We start from the raw sequence: 16,126 nt of genomic DNA, 5'->3' as shown, positions 1-16,126 counted from the left end.
TAACAATGTAATCTGCAGATGTGCTCATATCAATGTACATCACTATATCAATAAAGTACATTCCTATTTATTTAAAATTATATTCTATTCACTGTATGAATGTATCATAATTTGTTCTCTACTAATGCTGAGAATTTACATAACTTCCATTTTTGCAATTTATTAAATAAACAAGTTACTATTTGTGTCATCTTTCACATAAGCTTGTTTCTGCAGCATAAATTCTCACAATTTTATGACCCAGAAGTAATTAAGCAGTTCATTATATGTTGAAAAGTTTCATAATATAGTCAAATTTCCCCCTCCATTGGGCATGTTTCTCTGTAATTATTTAAAAAAATAACACCTGGGCTGGAGGGCTGGCTTAGCAATTAAGGCATTTTCCTGTAAGGCCAAAGAACCCAGGTTGGATTCCCCAGGACCCACGTTAGCCAGATGCACAAGGGGGCACACACGTCTGGAGATCCTTTGCAGTGGCTGGAGGCCCTGGTGAGCCCATTCTCTTATTCTTTCTCTGTCAAATAAATAGATAAAAATATTTAAAAACTAACACCTACCACACCTTTGAGAAAATTCTCAATGACACCCAAATCGGAAGGAATAGAAGAACCCAATAAGACAATCATTTCTTAATTCTTTTTAAAAAACACATTTAGTGTTGAAAAACTAAAAGATCAATATTGGTCTTTATAATTAAACATAACTTTTGAACCCAAACGACTGAGCACAGTAACTGCATAGTCAGCTGGGATATATTTTGTAACTCCACAGAGGTGCTGGATGTCAAGTTAATCTTAGAGATTGGTACAGGGCTTGAGTTATTTGACAAGCTGCTTTGGTTTTACTATGCACTGGAGAGTTACCGGGCTTTAAAGCTCAGAGAGAGGTATTATATTTATTAAGTTTTCTTTCTTTGTTCAACTAAAATGTCACTAAAGAAGAAGCTGCCACCATGCTTAATGATAACCGCAAGCCTTGAGCACACTTAATAATGTGGTGGAAAGAAACACTGATGATCAACAAATGTTCAATACTGGAGACATTTTAATAGGCTATCATTTTAGTTTGAAATACATTTTAGAAATTTATGCCAAAGCATTTGATGTTTACACACATATGCACAATCATACATATATCAAACTATTATCTGTAGGGTTTAGTGAAAGTCACAAAGGAATCCTCAGAGCCTCAGGGCTAAGACATTACCAATGATGTGCTCTGACGTGTGAGGAAGTGTCGTTCACAAAGAACGCAGAGCAGAGGGGCTCCGTGCACTTAGGGAGTCTTGAAGCAAGATGAGAGGCACGGGCTGAAAGGAGGACAAAGTCACAGCCTTGGCATAGAGGACAGACAGGCCCCACACTGGGTACATGGGGATTAATTTCCCAACAGGAATGGAGGAGGGAATAAATAAATGAATGCTACAGTTATTTATTCAGAGTCGTAATGAATCTATTTTGTCACTCCAACATTGCAATAATGGTGTGAATCTCCTTTGGGACTTGCTTGTATCTTTCCCTCAGCGTGTAAGCATCACTACAATAATCCTAATGCACATCATATCTACTTTCATGTATGAAAGTAAGTTTGGAAGGTAAGAAAGGGCTCTATGTCATTATCTTAAGGATATCACTTAGCAACAAAAAAAATCTAGATAGATAGATATGTTTTTCATTTTCTCACCATTAAAATTCTATTTTGTGAAAAAAGTAATGTTATTCTTTATTATTATCATTAGGAAAGATTAATTCTTACATGTTTATATGTTTGTAGGGTGTGGACTTTAATTTGCATTAAATTTTGTATTCATGAGGTATTCTGTGGTGTGTCAATACACATTTCTGTATATTGTTGCAATATTCCACCATAATAAATCAGACTAATATATTTTATTATTAAATACTTATCATTTCATTGTGGATGAAAGCATTCCAAGTCCTTTCTTACAGCTTTTTGGGATATGTTGGTGTCAGGGGCCACTGTCCTGTGCCAAGGCACAACAGAATTTACTTCTCCCATTGAACTGTGATGTAGTGACCAGTGATCCACCTCCTCCCACCCCCTCCGTCCTCTCCAGCCCCAGGTCCTGGTAGCCACCATTCACAGCACAGTTTCTATCATTTCCTAGGTGAGTTGGCGTCGCCTGTCCTGCCATTGCCATTGCCTGGTTTATCTCACTTAACACAGTGATCACTAATTCCATGCAAGTGGTTGAAAATGACAAACTTGTATTCTGGGTTGTTTTTTTTTTTTGTTTGTTTGTTTGTTTTTCTTCAGGTAGGGTTTCACTCTAGCTCAGGCTGACCTGGAATTCACTATGTAGTCTCAGGGTGGCCTTGACCTCACAGCGATCCTCCTACCTCTACCTTTGGGGTGCTGGTATTAAAGGCATGCACCACCATGCCTGGCAAACTTTTATTGTTGTTATGGCTGGAGCAGTCTTTTCTGTGTGTAACTACTATGGTTTCCTTGTCCATTGGTCAACCAATGAAAGCTTAGGTTGCTTCTATTGCCTGACATGTGAATTGAGCTGCAATGAACATGATAGTGCAGATTTCTCTTTGAATTACTGATTACATTTAATTAGGATATGTATCTAGTGGTAGGACTGCTAGGCCATATGGTAAAACTAGATTTAATTCTTGAGAACCACCCCCCCACACACACACGCACACTAATTCCCATAGCACATAAGCTAACATTGTGCAATGATTCTCTTTTCTTTAGATCCTTACCAGTACTTTTGACTTCTTGCAATAGTCATTCTTTCTGAAGTGAGGGGATATCATTGTGGTTTTGATTTACCATTCAATAATGATTAGGAAGTTTAGTATTTTAAAATATAATTTGACCATTCCTATATCTTTTTGTATTTTTCCAAACAGTCTATTTAGTTTTATGGCCAATTTTTAAATTGGGTATTTTCATTTTGTACTGTTGAGTTCTTTACATATTTGGAAATCAACACCTGATTTTCATGTCAGAGTAATATAGCCTCATGGAGCCAGTTTAAAAGAATCCAATCATCTTCAGTTATTTAAAATAATTTATGAAGACTTCATTCTTTAAATGTTTGGTAGATCTCAGTACTGAAGCTATCTGGTCCTTCTCTGAGATTCTTGCACACTTTTTCTAAATGGATGAAATTTATTAAAAAGCCCACCAAAGAGAGCAGCCCTTGGCAATTGTGCCTTTTATTTGCTCCTTAAATTGGAATAGGAATTATAGCACCCTGGCCATTTTATTAGAAGTTATTTTTTAGGACTCTCAAAGTTCTGCCTTTGGCACAATGGTAGGAGATATAAAAATAATCCAATTATACTTTCAAAGCAGCATTGGGTCAGCATGAAACACAGCCCGTGCTCATGCCGCAACGAATGGGTCAAAAATGATAGACTTCAGTGTCTCATATAATTTCCATGGTCCTCAACACAAAACAATATTTAATTTGGAAGGATATTTTCTCCTGATGGTGTTAAAACTACTGTTACATTCCTGGTTTAGTTGGTTTAAGTTACTTGTCATCACGTTTTGTATTTTATAAGCCCATCAGTTATTAGTTTTCAGAAAACAGCAGCAGGAGACTGAACCACGTGAGCCCCCCGCCCCCCCAGCACTCCTCCAGCCGGAGCCCACCTCCTGCACGGCCGCCAGTTGGGAACCAAGCCTCCAAAGATTCGGACCAAAGCGCTCGGAATGCTCTGTTTGTGAGATTTTATCCATCTTGATTTCCTTTGGTCCAGCAGGCTCAGGAGTATGTTTCTTTCTGATGAGAAGGAATCATCGTAATCATGAATTGAGACTGAACAGGGTGATTTGATGTACAAAAAAAATTCCATTTTAAAACTTTTGGGTATTTTTTTTTTTTGCCATTGAAGAACAATCATTTTGCCATAAGTAGAAAGTTATTAGATGATGACTAGAGAAACATGATCCGCATTGTTTCTAGCTTTGGCACCAAAGCCTTAGCCATATAATGTAAATAGAAGAGATTTCAGGTTCTGAGCTTTTAAAGTGTGTCTAACTATTCCAGGGAGCAGCGTTTGAAGTACTGGAAAGTGATTCTAGAGCAAGTCTCCATAGAATGGGAGCCTCTGCTTAGGAAGGAGCCCCGCGCCCGGGTCTGCTCTGCGAAGCGTGGAGAACGGCTCCGAGGCGCTCAGAGAATGAGCTCGACTGAGCCCCCCATGCCCAGTTTCTCCATGGCAATAATCTGCTGCTAGCCCATATATCTAAGAAAGGCTAGGCGGGTTTTTTCTTATTTCAGAAGACATTAGCACTAGTTTTGAAAGACAGTTTGTTTTTTTTTTAAGCTGGAACAGTGACTTTGCATTTAAGTGATGTAAATTCCATCACATTTCTATTTCTTTCTTTTTTTAAAATTAGTTTTGTACTGAGAGAGAGAAAGACACAGACAGAGACAATAGGCATGACAGAGCCTCCAGTCGCTGCAAATGAACTCCAGATGCACGCACCACTTTGCGCCTTCCGTTTACATAGGTTCTGGGGAATCCAACTGAGGTGCTTTGACTCTGCAAGCAAGTACCTCAACGACTAAGCCATTTCGACAGCCCAGCTTTAAGAATCTTTAACATGCGTTCTGTTTAAAACTTTTATTTTACTTAGAAAGGCAGATTTTTAAATTATTTATTTATTGGAGTGTAAAATACAAAGAGAAAGAGACAGACACCAGGGCCATCTTCTACTGCAAACAAACTCCGGAGGCATGGGCCACGTTGCGCACCAGGCTTTATGTAGCTACTGCGCATTTGAACTCAATTGAGCATCAGGCATGAAGACCAAACTGCTGAGCCATCCTTCCAGCCACTAGAAAGGTAGATTTTTTTTTTCAAAAAACAGTAACAAAGGCACCCCCATTCTAAAAGTGAATAACTACTAAAGAACTGTTAAAAAATGACTGAGTATAAGGAATGAAGTATCAAATATTTAGTTTATATTGAATCAGCTGATAGATGTCTCATGGTAAGGTTGATTTGGGATGGAAATCAGATAGCGTAACATTTAGTCATGCTTTCTATTGTTGTATTTTATATGGTTCTTTGTGTTATATAGTATGCTAATAATAAATATATAATTTTATATTTTAATTTAGAGATAAATATATATTTAAATTTAAGTGTACATAAAACAAGTGTGCAGGGAATAATTAAATGTATCTGAGTAGAAAAGATCACCATGGATTGAAATGTTCAGAATCTCAACTGGGGATTTAATTATACGTTCTAAACCTGCTCAGTATTTAAAGATTTCCAAGTCTGTGCATCTTTGATTTGAGATAATATGTCAATGGGTTGATGTGTATTAGAAACTGGATTATCTACTTCTCATTTAATGATCCTATGAATTTATTATTTCCAATGTCTACGCTGAACAAGAAACATCCACTTATTTTTATCTAGCATCACATAGATTCATGAAATTTTTTTTCATGAAAATTTTTAGAAATGTAAAAAAATACTGTTGGTTACTAGCTTTGTCAGATGAATGAAGACACTGTTTGGTATTGGCCTGTTATGATAAAAGACTTTATAATCATTCATTTGTTCACAATTGTTGATGATACCATTCTAAGTACAGCAACAAAAAGCAAACTTTCTGAAGACTGCCAGTTACATGGAGCAGACTGTGGCTCAGCTCCAGCTCGGAGTACTGTAGTCATTTGAGAACCCACTGCGTTTGAAAATGCCTACTGAAACGTGTTGTTCAGAGACTGTTGTCTCTGATGCCTCTGAGGTGAATTACATTGTTTCTTTTTTTTTTTTTTTTTTTTTTTTTTTAAATTTAATTTATTAGTTTTCTTTTCAGTAAATACAGGCAGTTTGGTACCATTATTTAGGCTCATCTGTGATCTACCCCCTCCCATTAGACCCTCCTTATTATTGAAAATGGGTCGTGCATTGTGGAGTTAGCCCCCAGTTATTAGTATGATAAATGTCTCTGAAAATCATGACCCAACATGTAACTCTGACATTCTTTCCGCCCCCTCTTCCGCAAGATTTCCCTGAGCCATGTTGGGTTCATTTTTGGTCTGCTTCAGTGCTGAGGTGTTGGGGGCCTCTGAGGCTCTGGATCTCCGATTTGGTAGGAGTTGATTTTTCTCTGAATTGATCTCCTTCCCCTTTGTGCTGGTATCCAGTTCACAGGAAAACATCACCCTTGCTTATTTCGCCAGTTGTCCTTAGTTTCAGTTGGGCCCCTTCTGAGGTATGTTGGGGCAGCTCTCTTCTTAGGATCTGCATCTATCTGGAAAAGAGAGGCAGATTCTCCAACGGAGAGTGAGTTAGCACCCAGAAAATTGAGATAACACTTACTTTTTTGATAGACAGTTTGATAGGTGTAGGCCCTCTTATACCCCGTGATTGATGGTAGCTTGATATTGTAGAGTGGGCTTGTGTTTGGGTATGGTTCTGACTTGTTTCCCAGCTCCAGCTAAGGGTCTACTACCACTGAGTGGATCAGTTAGCCAAATCAAGAGCAATTGATTCCTCACCATGGCTGTGTACCACTATTGCACTTGTTGTTGCTACTTAGGTTAAACAATGTGTTGCTTGGACAGATCTTGGTCACTTCCCCCAGTCGCCTATGTAGCACCTTCTGGCACTAGACACACTGACTGTCTGGGGACTGACTCTCTCCTGGCTTCCAGCCATGTCATTCCATTTTACGTGTCAGCTGCGTATGGAGTCTTCAGCAATAGGGTCTTACCACTGGCCTTTGGTGGGTCATCAAGTACTCTGACAGAAGTCTGTCATTGTTTTGGGAAACCTTGTAGGTTTCTTTGATCAAAAGCTCATTGTGGATTGTAGGCCCAAGCTGGAAGTGGGGGTTACAGGTCAGTGTGCACTAAGAAATTGAGGAAAAAGATAACTAATATACAAGAGTTAGAGAGAAGAGAGATAGAGGGGAGAGGGGGAGAGGGAGGGAGGGAAGATGTAGGAGATTTAGGTCAGTCTTGATCCTACCCTCTCCAGTGTCTTGTGGTTCAGGTGTTTCCTGTAAGGGACTAGTGAAGGTTCAGTCATTTGGTCTGTCTTTTAGGAAGTAGAATTTTATGGTACCATTGCCGTTTGGGTCCGGATTACTGTTTTCCACCCTTTGATTCCCTCCCCACCCTCCCATCCATCTTATTGTCTAGTCCATGAGGTACTTGCTGGATATGTAAGGCATCTTGGGAAAATTCAGGTTAGGTGTTGCAGATGAGTGAGACTATGTGTCGATTTTTTTTCTGTGATTGGGTAAGTTCGCTGAGAATGATCTGTTCCAGGTTCAACCATTTTTCCTCAAATTTCTTTATGTCGTTTTTTCTTACTGCTGTATAGAATTCCATTGTGTAGATATACCACATCTTTGTTATCCATTCTTCCACTGATGGACATCTGGGTTGATTCCAGCTTTTAGCTATTACGAATTGAGCTGCTACAAATATGGTTGAGCAGATCTCTCTGGCTTTTGGTTTGAAGGTTTTAGGGTACATGCCCAGTAATGGTATAACTGGGTCTGTTGGTATTTCTATAGTCAGCTTTTTCAGGAGTCTCCATATTGCTTTCCAAAGTGGTTGTACCATCCTGCATTCCCACCAACAGTGAATGAGTGTCCCTGCTTCTCCACATCCTCGCCAGCATTTATTTTCATTTGACCTTTTGATGTTGGCTATCCTTATTGGGGTAAGGTGGAATCTCATAGTTGTTTTAATTTGCATTTCTCTGATGATTAGGGATGATGAACATTTTCTTAGGTGTGTGTTTGCCATTTGTATCTCTTCCTCTGTGAATTGCCTGTTTAACTCTGTGCCCCATTTTGTGAGTGGGGTATTTGTCTTCTTATTGTTTAGACTTTTGAGTTCTTTGTAAATTCTAGAGATAAGGCCTCTATCAGTTGGATAACCTGCAAATATTTTCTCCCACTCTGTGGGTATTCTATTGGCTTTGTTTATTATATGCTTATCTGTAAAGAAACTCTTCAGCTTCATATGATCCCAATGGTTGAGTGACTGTTTAAGAACTTGAGCCACTGGGGTTTTATTCAGGAAGTCTTTTCCCATTCCTATATCATGGAAAGTACTTCCTAAATTTTCTTCCAGTAGTTTTCGAGTTTCTGGTCTTATGTTGAGGTCTTTGATCCATTTGGATTTGAGTGTTGTGCATGGTGAAATGTGTGGATCAAGTTTTAGTTTCCTGCATGTGGTTATCCAGTTTGTCCAGCACCATTTGTTGAAGATGCTATCTTTTTTCCAGTCTATATTGTTTGGGCCTTTGTCGAATATCAAGTAGCTATAGTTGCTTGGCCCAAAATCCGGGTCCTCAAGTCTATTCCATTGGTCTATACTCCTGTTTTTATGCCAGTACCATGCTGTTTTTATTACTATGGCTTTGTAGTATAACTTTATATCGGGTATGGTGATGCCACCAGAGGTATTTCTTTTGCTGAGGATATGTTTGGATATGCGAGGCCTTCTGCCTTTCCATATGAAATTTGAGATCATTTTTTCTATGTCTGTGAAGAACATTGTAGGGATTTTAATTGGAATTGCGTTAAATCTGTATATTGCCTTTGGTAGGATTGTCATCTTCACAATGTTAATTCTGCCTATCCAGGAGCATGGGAGGTCTTTCCATCGTTTCAAGTCCTCCTCAATTTCTTTTTTGAGAGTTTTTATATTTTCGTTGTAAAGATCTTTTACTTCCTTGGTTAACGTTATTCCAAGGTATTTTATTTTATCTTTTGCTATTGAAAATGGGACTATGTCCTTTATTTCTTTTTCTGTGTCTTTGTCATTTGCATACAGAAATGCTTCCGATTTTTGTGCGTTGATTTTGTATCCTGCTACTTTGCTATAGGAGTTAATCACTTTCAGGAGTTTTGGGATGGAGTCTCTCGGGTCTCTTACGTATACAATCATGTCATCAGCGAATAGAGCTAACTTAACTTCTTCCTTTCCAAATTGTATCCCTTTTATTTCCTTCTCCTGTCTTATTGCTTGAGCTAGGACTTCCAGAACTATATTGAAAAGCAGAGGTGAGAGAGGACATCCCTGTCTTGTTCCTGATCTCAATGGGAATTCCTCCAGTCTCTCTCCATTAAGAATTATTTGGGCCTTTGGAGCTTTGTATATTGCCTTTATTATATTAAGATGTGAACCAGCCATGCCGATTCTCTCCAATGTTTTGATCATGAAGTGATGTTGTATCTTGTCAAAGGCCTTCTCTGCATCTATCGAAATGATCATGTGATTTTTATGTTTAAGCTTATTTATGTGGTGTATTACATTGACAGATTTTCGTATGTTGAACCACCCTTGTGTTCCTGGGATAAATCCCACTTGGTCAAGGTGGATAATGCTTTTGATGTGTTGTTGGATTCGGTTTGCGAGAATTTTGTTGAGGATCTTTGCATCTATGTTCATTAGGGAAATAGGCCGATAGTTTTCTTTTCTTGTGGCGTCTCTGCCTGGTTTTGGGATTAGGGTGATACTAGCTTCATAGAAGGAGTTGGGTAGTTTTCCCTGTTCTTCAATTGTGTGGCACAGTTTTAGGAAGATTGGTTTGAGTTCTTCCATGAAGGTTTGATAAAATTCGGCTGGGAATCCATCTGGTCCTGGACTCTTCTTTTTTGGGAGGTTTTTTATTACTTTTTCAATCTCCATGAGCGTGATGGGTTCATTGAGGTGACTGATCTGCTCTGAGTTTAGCTTTGGTAGATGATATGCATCCAGGAATTTATCCATCTCCTCCACATTTTCCAGTTTTGTGGAGTAGAGGTTTTTGAAATAAGTCCTGATGATTCTGCCGATTTCACTGATGTCTGTTGTAATCTCTCCTTTTTCATTTTGAATTTTGTTAATTTGGAGTCTCTCCTTTTTTTGCTTGATCAAATTGGCCAGAGGTTTGTCAATCTTGTTTATTTTTTCAAAGAACCAGCTCTTTGTTTTGTCAATTGCCTTAATTGTTTCCTTGGTTTCCAATTCATTAATTTCTGCTCTGATTTTAATTATTTCCTTCCTTCTGGAGCTCTTTGGGTTGGATTTTTCTTGTTTTTCCAATGCCTTTAGGTGGATGGTTAAGCTATTGATTTGGGATTTTTCTGTCTTTTTTATGAAGGCATTGAGTGCTATGAATTTTCCCCTGAGGACTGCCTTCATTGTGTCCCACAAGTTTTGGTATGATGTGTTCTCATTGTCATTCAATTCCAGGAATTTTGCAATTTCATTTTTTATTTCATCCACTATCCATTTATTGTTTAAGAGTGTGCTATTCAGTTTCCAGTTGCCGTTGGGGCTCTTGTTGGTTTTTTTGTTGTTGATTTCTAGCAATATAGCATTATGATCTGATATCATGCAGGGAATTATGTCGATTTTCCTAAATATGTGGAGGCTATCTTTGTGACCCAGTATATGGTCTATTTTAGAGAATGTTCCATGGGCTGCTGAGAAGAATGTGTAGTCTGTGGATTTGGGGTGGAAAGTTCTGTAGATGTCTGTTAGGTCTAAGTGCTCTATGGTTTTGTTGAGCTCTCTTACTTCCCTGTTGAGCTTCTGTTTGGATGATCTGTCTATTACTGATAATGGTGTGTTAAAGTCCCCAGCTATGATGGTGTTGGTGGTTATTTCTGTTTTATTGTCAAGTAGGTTTTGTTTTATGAACTGCGGTGCCCCTGTGTTTGGTGCATACAGATTTATGATTGTAATATCCTCTTGATGGATTGTTCCCTTTACAAGTAGGAAGTAGCCTTCTTTGTCTTTTTTGATTGTTTTTGGTTTGAAGTCAACTTTATCTGATATTAATATAGCTACACCTGCTTGTTTCTTATTCCCATTTGCTTGGAATATTGTTTTCCACCCTTTCACCCTGAGGAGGTTTCTGTCTTTAGTGGTAAGGTGGGTTTCTTGAAGGCAGCAGATTGAGGGGTCTAATTTTTTGATCCACCCTGTTAGCCTGTGTCTCTTGATGGGTGAATTAAGGCCATTAATGTTTAGGGTGATGACTGTGAGATTTGATTTGATCCCTGTCATTTTGTGGTGGTAGAGGTGTGTTGGCGTTTCCATGGAATTTTTTTTTTTTTTGTATCTACTCTGGGTTTGATTGCTGTGATCTTCTTCTTGTAGGCATTTGTGTTTGGTTATTTGTTTCCTCTCTGTGGAGAATTTCCTGGAGTACTTTCTGTAGGTTTGGTTTTGTGTTCATATAATTGTAAAGCTGAGTTTTATCATGGAAAGTTTTCCTTTCACCATCTATTATAAGGGAGACTTTTGCTGGGTAGAGTAGTTTAGGTTGAAAGCCATAGTTTCTTAGCATTTGGAGAGTATCATTCCAGGCCCTTCTAGCTTTCAGGGTTTCCATTGAGAAGTCTGAAGTAATTCTGATGGGGTTTCCTTTGAAAGTGGTGTGCTGTTTTTCCCTAGCTGCTTTTAGGATTTTTTCCTTGGTGTCAATGTTTAGAGTCTTAATGATAATATGCCTTGGGGAGTTTCTCCTTTGGTCTAGTCGGTTAGGAGTTCTGTTTGCTTCTTGAATCTTGATGGGCCTTTCTTTTAAGAGACTGGGGAAGTTTTCTTCAATTATTGTGTTAAATAAGTTCTCCATGCCTTTGGTCTGAAATTCTTCTCCTTCTGGTATTCCAATGATTCTGATATTAGGACGTTTAAGTGTATCCCACAATTCTCTCATGTTCTGTTCACAGGAACTTTTGAACTTACTGAAATTTTTGGACTCTCGAACTGTTTCTTCCATCCTGTCTTCCAGATCAGAATTTCTATCTTCCACTTCGCTGACTCTATTCTTGAGAGCCTCTAGTGAATTTTGGACTTGTTCAATTAAGTTTGCATTTTCTACTACTTTCCTATGTATCACTTCCATCGCTTTGTCCAGCTCCCTTTTTGTCTCATTTTCTGATTTTCTTGCTGATTCTTGGAAATCATCCTTGCATTTCTTTATGTTTTCATTTAGTGTGGCCAGCTGATTTTTAAGGTCCTCTTTTTTTTCATTCTCCCTCAACTCTCTTAGCTCTCTTTGAATTCCTTCCAGTGTCTTATCATATTGCTCTAGCTTAGTGATGGTAGCATCCATACGATTATCTATCCTTTGTAGCTTTCCTGTCAGATCTAGCAGTAGTTTGGTCAGGGTTGCATTGTTCATTGCTTCCACTTGATGTTCTGATCCTAAACACTCTTCTATGTTTTGGTTTGTTGTGATCCTTGTTGGACTGGGTGATCTGTCTGGATTTTCTTCCATTTTATTTTTCGTGTTATTTCTTTTGCGCTGTGGTCTACCCATGTCAGTGTATGGGCAGGTAGGTGGGTGGAGCAGCCTGGGATCTAGCTTAATGCAAATCCAAGGCAGCCTGGGGCAGTTGTAAGCAGCCTAGGTTTTTGCTCACTCTTGCCAAAGCCGCCTACCTATAGCCTGACAGGGGCACCAAAGTTGCCTGAATTCTCACCCAGTAATGCACCTAAGCTGCCTGCCTTTGAGCTTGAAAAGGGACTGAGGTAGCAAGCCTTGAAGGTGCCTAGATTCTGGTTGGGTACACTGGGGTCTGTAAACAGTCTGTGCTCTTCCGCCTCAGGGGAGTGGGGGATGGGTGGCGATGTACAGGTAGGGGATGGCACCTGCGCTGGCGCTAGTGACTCAGTGTGGACTTATGTGGCTCTTGCTGTGGGACTGGGCCCACTGCACGTGCAATTGTAGTGCAGAGGCAGATGATGTGGGTACGGAATCAGGACACAGCAGAAACTGACCGGCGGCAAGTGATGTGAAAACAGCAGGGCGTGAGGGGAGGGGGGGCAGCTAGGAGCGTGGGGTGCTGTGGGATACCATGCGGTGCTCTGGACTCGCAGGGGGGGAGGGGGCGGATCGCGCGGGGGAGGGGGCTGAGGGGGTCCAGGGGGTTGCGGGTAGCGCAGGGGCCGTGGAGCACTCTGAGGTAAGATGGAGTGCTGGATGCTGTGGGACGCTGCGGGGCAGTCTGGGCGCGCGGCGGGGGTGGGGTGCACGGGGGGGGGGGCTCGAGGAGCGTGGGGGTGGGGCGCGGGGTGTCTCGGGGCATGCGGGGGGATCGGGGGACACCTGGGCGCCCGGACGCTGGATGCTGCGGGGCTTTGAGCGCCCCTGTCGCGTGTGGGTAGGGAGCGTTGGGCGCGCTGGGGGGGGAGGCGAGGGCGGGGCGCGCGGAGGGGGGGCTCGAGGCGTGTGGGGGTGAGGCGTGGGGGTCTCAGGGCGCGCGGGGGGGGTGCGGGGGTGCGGGGCACGCCTGGGCGCCCGACATTGTTTCTTAAGGCAGTCAGTCTAATGGCATTATTGCACGAGGTAAGGCCATACTTTATGAGATAAACATTAAGTCTCAAAGCACAAACTAACAATTTAAAATGATGTTTGTCTTTTTCAAACCAGTCATTCAAGATTTATGAAACTTTCAGTTTATATAATAGCCCAACAAGATTAAGACAGTCAAAAGGTCTAAGCAGTTATTGAGTTGAATATTATTAAAATTTGTAATATATTCTGGATGTGGTGGTGCATGCCTTTAATCTCAGCATTCAGGAGGCAAAGGTAGGTGGATCACCATGAGTTCGAGGCCACCCTGACACTACATAGTAAATTCCAGGTTAGCCTGGGCTAGAGTGAGACTCTACCTCAAAAAAAAACAAAAAAAAATTGTAGTATAGTTAATTTATTACATGTCAAAATTTGATTATAGAGTGGGTAATATACACATGTGTAACTCTTTTCAAAAATATTTTATTTATTTATGAGCGAGTAAGAGACAGAGAGAGAGAGAGAGAGGATGGGCACGCCAGGGCCTCTAGCCATTACATACAAACCCCAGACATATGTGCCACCTTGTGCATCTGGCTTAAGGGGGTCCTGGGGAATTGAGCCCAGGTTCTTAGGCTTCGTGGGCAAATGCCGTAACCGCTAAGCCATTTCCCCAGTGCTCCTTGTGCAAATTTTTAAAAGTATAGAGTTAAGCTTTGTGGTACAGGCCTATAACCCCAGACACTATGAACGTTGTAAGTTCAAGGTCTGCTTGGCTAGTTAGTGAGGTCCTGTCTCACAATAAAGAAGCCGAAAAGGGGCTGGAGAGATGGCTTAGTGTTTAAGGTGCCTGCCTGCAAAGCCAAAGGACCTACATTTGATTCCTCAGGACCCACGTGAGCCAGATGCACAAGGTGGTGCATGTGTCTAGAGTTTGTTTTCAGTGTCTGGATGCCCTGAAGTGCACAATCTTTCGCTCTCTCTCTCTCTCTCCCTTTCACTCTCTTCTCTCTCTCTCTCTCTGTCTTCCTCAAATGAATGAATAAATAAAAATAAAATATAACTTTTTAAAAAAAGAAGCAGAAAAGGGCTGGGGATATAGGTTAGCAAAGATACTTGTTAGACTTTCACATTTATTGATCCCTGTCAGCAAATATATGTATTCATATATATATGTTCATGTACACATACATGTGCATGTATGTGTACATATACATGTTTGTATAGACACGTATAATTTCCCACTCCTCTTAAGAGATAGCCTAGTCACTAGATTTATTATCTCTCAAGAGTGGTAATAAAGTCTTCACACATGCATATGTACTCATAAAATATTGACATCATGTATGAAATAAGTTTGGACATAATATGTCTGAAGAAAGAAAGAAAGAAGTCCCACCGACAGGGCACATTAGTTAGGAAAGTTTGGTTCTCAGGACATCTGGGCAAGATAGTGGACAGAATCTGTCTATCTGGTCTGATTGAGAAGTGTCATTATGAGAAAGAACAGCTTATTTCAAAGAGACAGAAGACGGGCGGCGTAGGAAACTTACAAAGGCAATAACAGGACAGCTGAAAAGTGCCAAGAAAGAGGTAAGTGACGCAGCAAAAAGAAACGATGTCGATGTCACTTTAGTCAAGCAGCTTGTCTGCTGGACTGCTAGGCCGCCCTGGTGAAGACAGACTGACAGTCCTACCCTCAGGACAAGCTCACGGGAGCCTCAGGCCCAGTTGCAGGTTTTGGTTGAGTGATGGATCGGCAGTGGAGGGGAATCCCATATTGCCAGTGTGCGTGACTCAGGGGATATTGCCCAGGTGCCCTCCTGAGAAGGTGCAGGTGGTTTAAAACCCAGCTACCCCCGTGGTCTAAGAGTAGCTACCAACCCCAAGTCAGGGAGCCTGAATTTAAGCAGTGACCGTCCTAGAGAAAGAGACGGTCGTGGGAAGCAGCTTGGGGCAGCTGCGGGGCGAGGTTCTGCCCGGCTCCCTGCGGGACATGGACGGCTGTGCTCAGGCCTTGAAGCCCACAGTCCACCCCCGGCGGCCACTGCAGAGCTCAGCTGAACCTAACACCGGAGTTTAACGGTGGAATGGACTAAGCGTCCAGGCCGGGAGAACTAGGCTGGGCCTGCTGCGCTAACTTCAGGGGCCGAGCAGCTTCTGCGCCGCCAGCTTCCCCAGCTTGCAGAGACCACCGTCGCGTTAGCCGGAGCCCCTCTCTTGCCGGGCCAACCCTAGCTATGCATGCTCCTCCACCCTGTCAGCTCTCCTCCCTGGAACTGTGACCTGTGCGGCCAACGTCGTCCGAGGCATGCACGTGGTCCTCTCCCGAGCCACCTCGCTGAGATTCACTGCTGAGGATCCAGAGATCCCTTCTTTGTTTCTCCTTTGGTTTTGGTTTTGGTGTGTATATATTTCTTTCTTTCTTTCTTTCTTTTTTTTCCCTCTAGTGCATTCTAGTAGTATCCTGACTATAACTTATTTTTGCCTTAGAAAAACTGATGTTTGCCTTTCTTATATTTATATAATTTTGGTTTTGAATGTTCTTACTGCTGAGAACTCTTTTTTCTTTTGCTTTCTATTTTTTTCTCAACTTGTTCTTTTATGACTTTCCAAGAATAATATTCTTCTCTACTCTCCTAATTTTGTTTGTCTAACCTTGATTCTTGTATCTCCTTCCTTTATCACATTCATTTGCTATCACCACATTTATCATAAATAATAACTTCATCACACATTGTTGCCTTCACACATTGATGACAGAAAACACCTGGCCAAAAGCAACTTGTAGGAGGAAGTGGTTTGTTTTGACTTACAGACTTCAGGAGAAACTCCATGGTGGCAGGAGCAGATGGTGG

This window comes from Jaculus jaculus, chromosome 14 (assembly GCF_020740685.1).
Source record: "Jaculus jaculus isolate mJacJac1 chromosome 14, mJacJac1.mat.Y.cur, whole genome shotgun sequence".
Classification (NCBI taxonomy): domain Eukaryota; kingdom Metazoa; phylum Chordata; class Mammalia; order Rodentia; family Dipodidae; genus Jaculus; species Jaculus jaculus.
The sequence above is the reverse complement of the archived record's forward strand: the minus strand, read 5'-3'. Positions refer to the sequence as shown.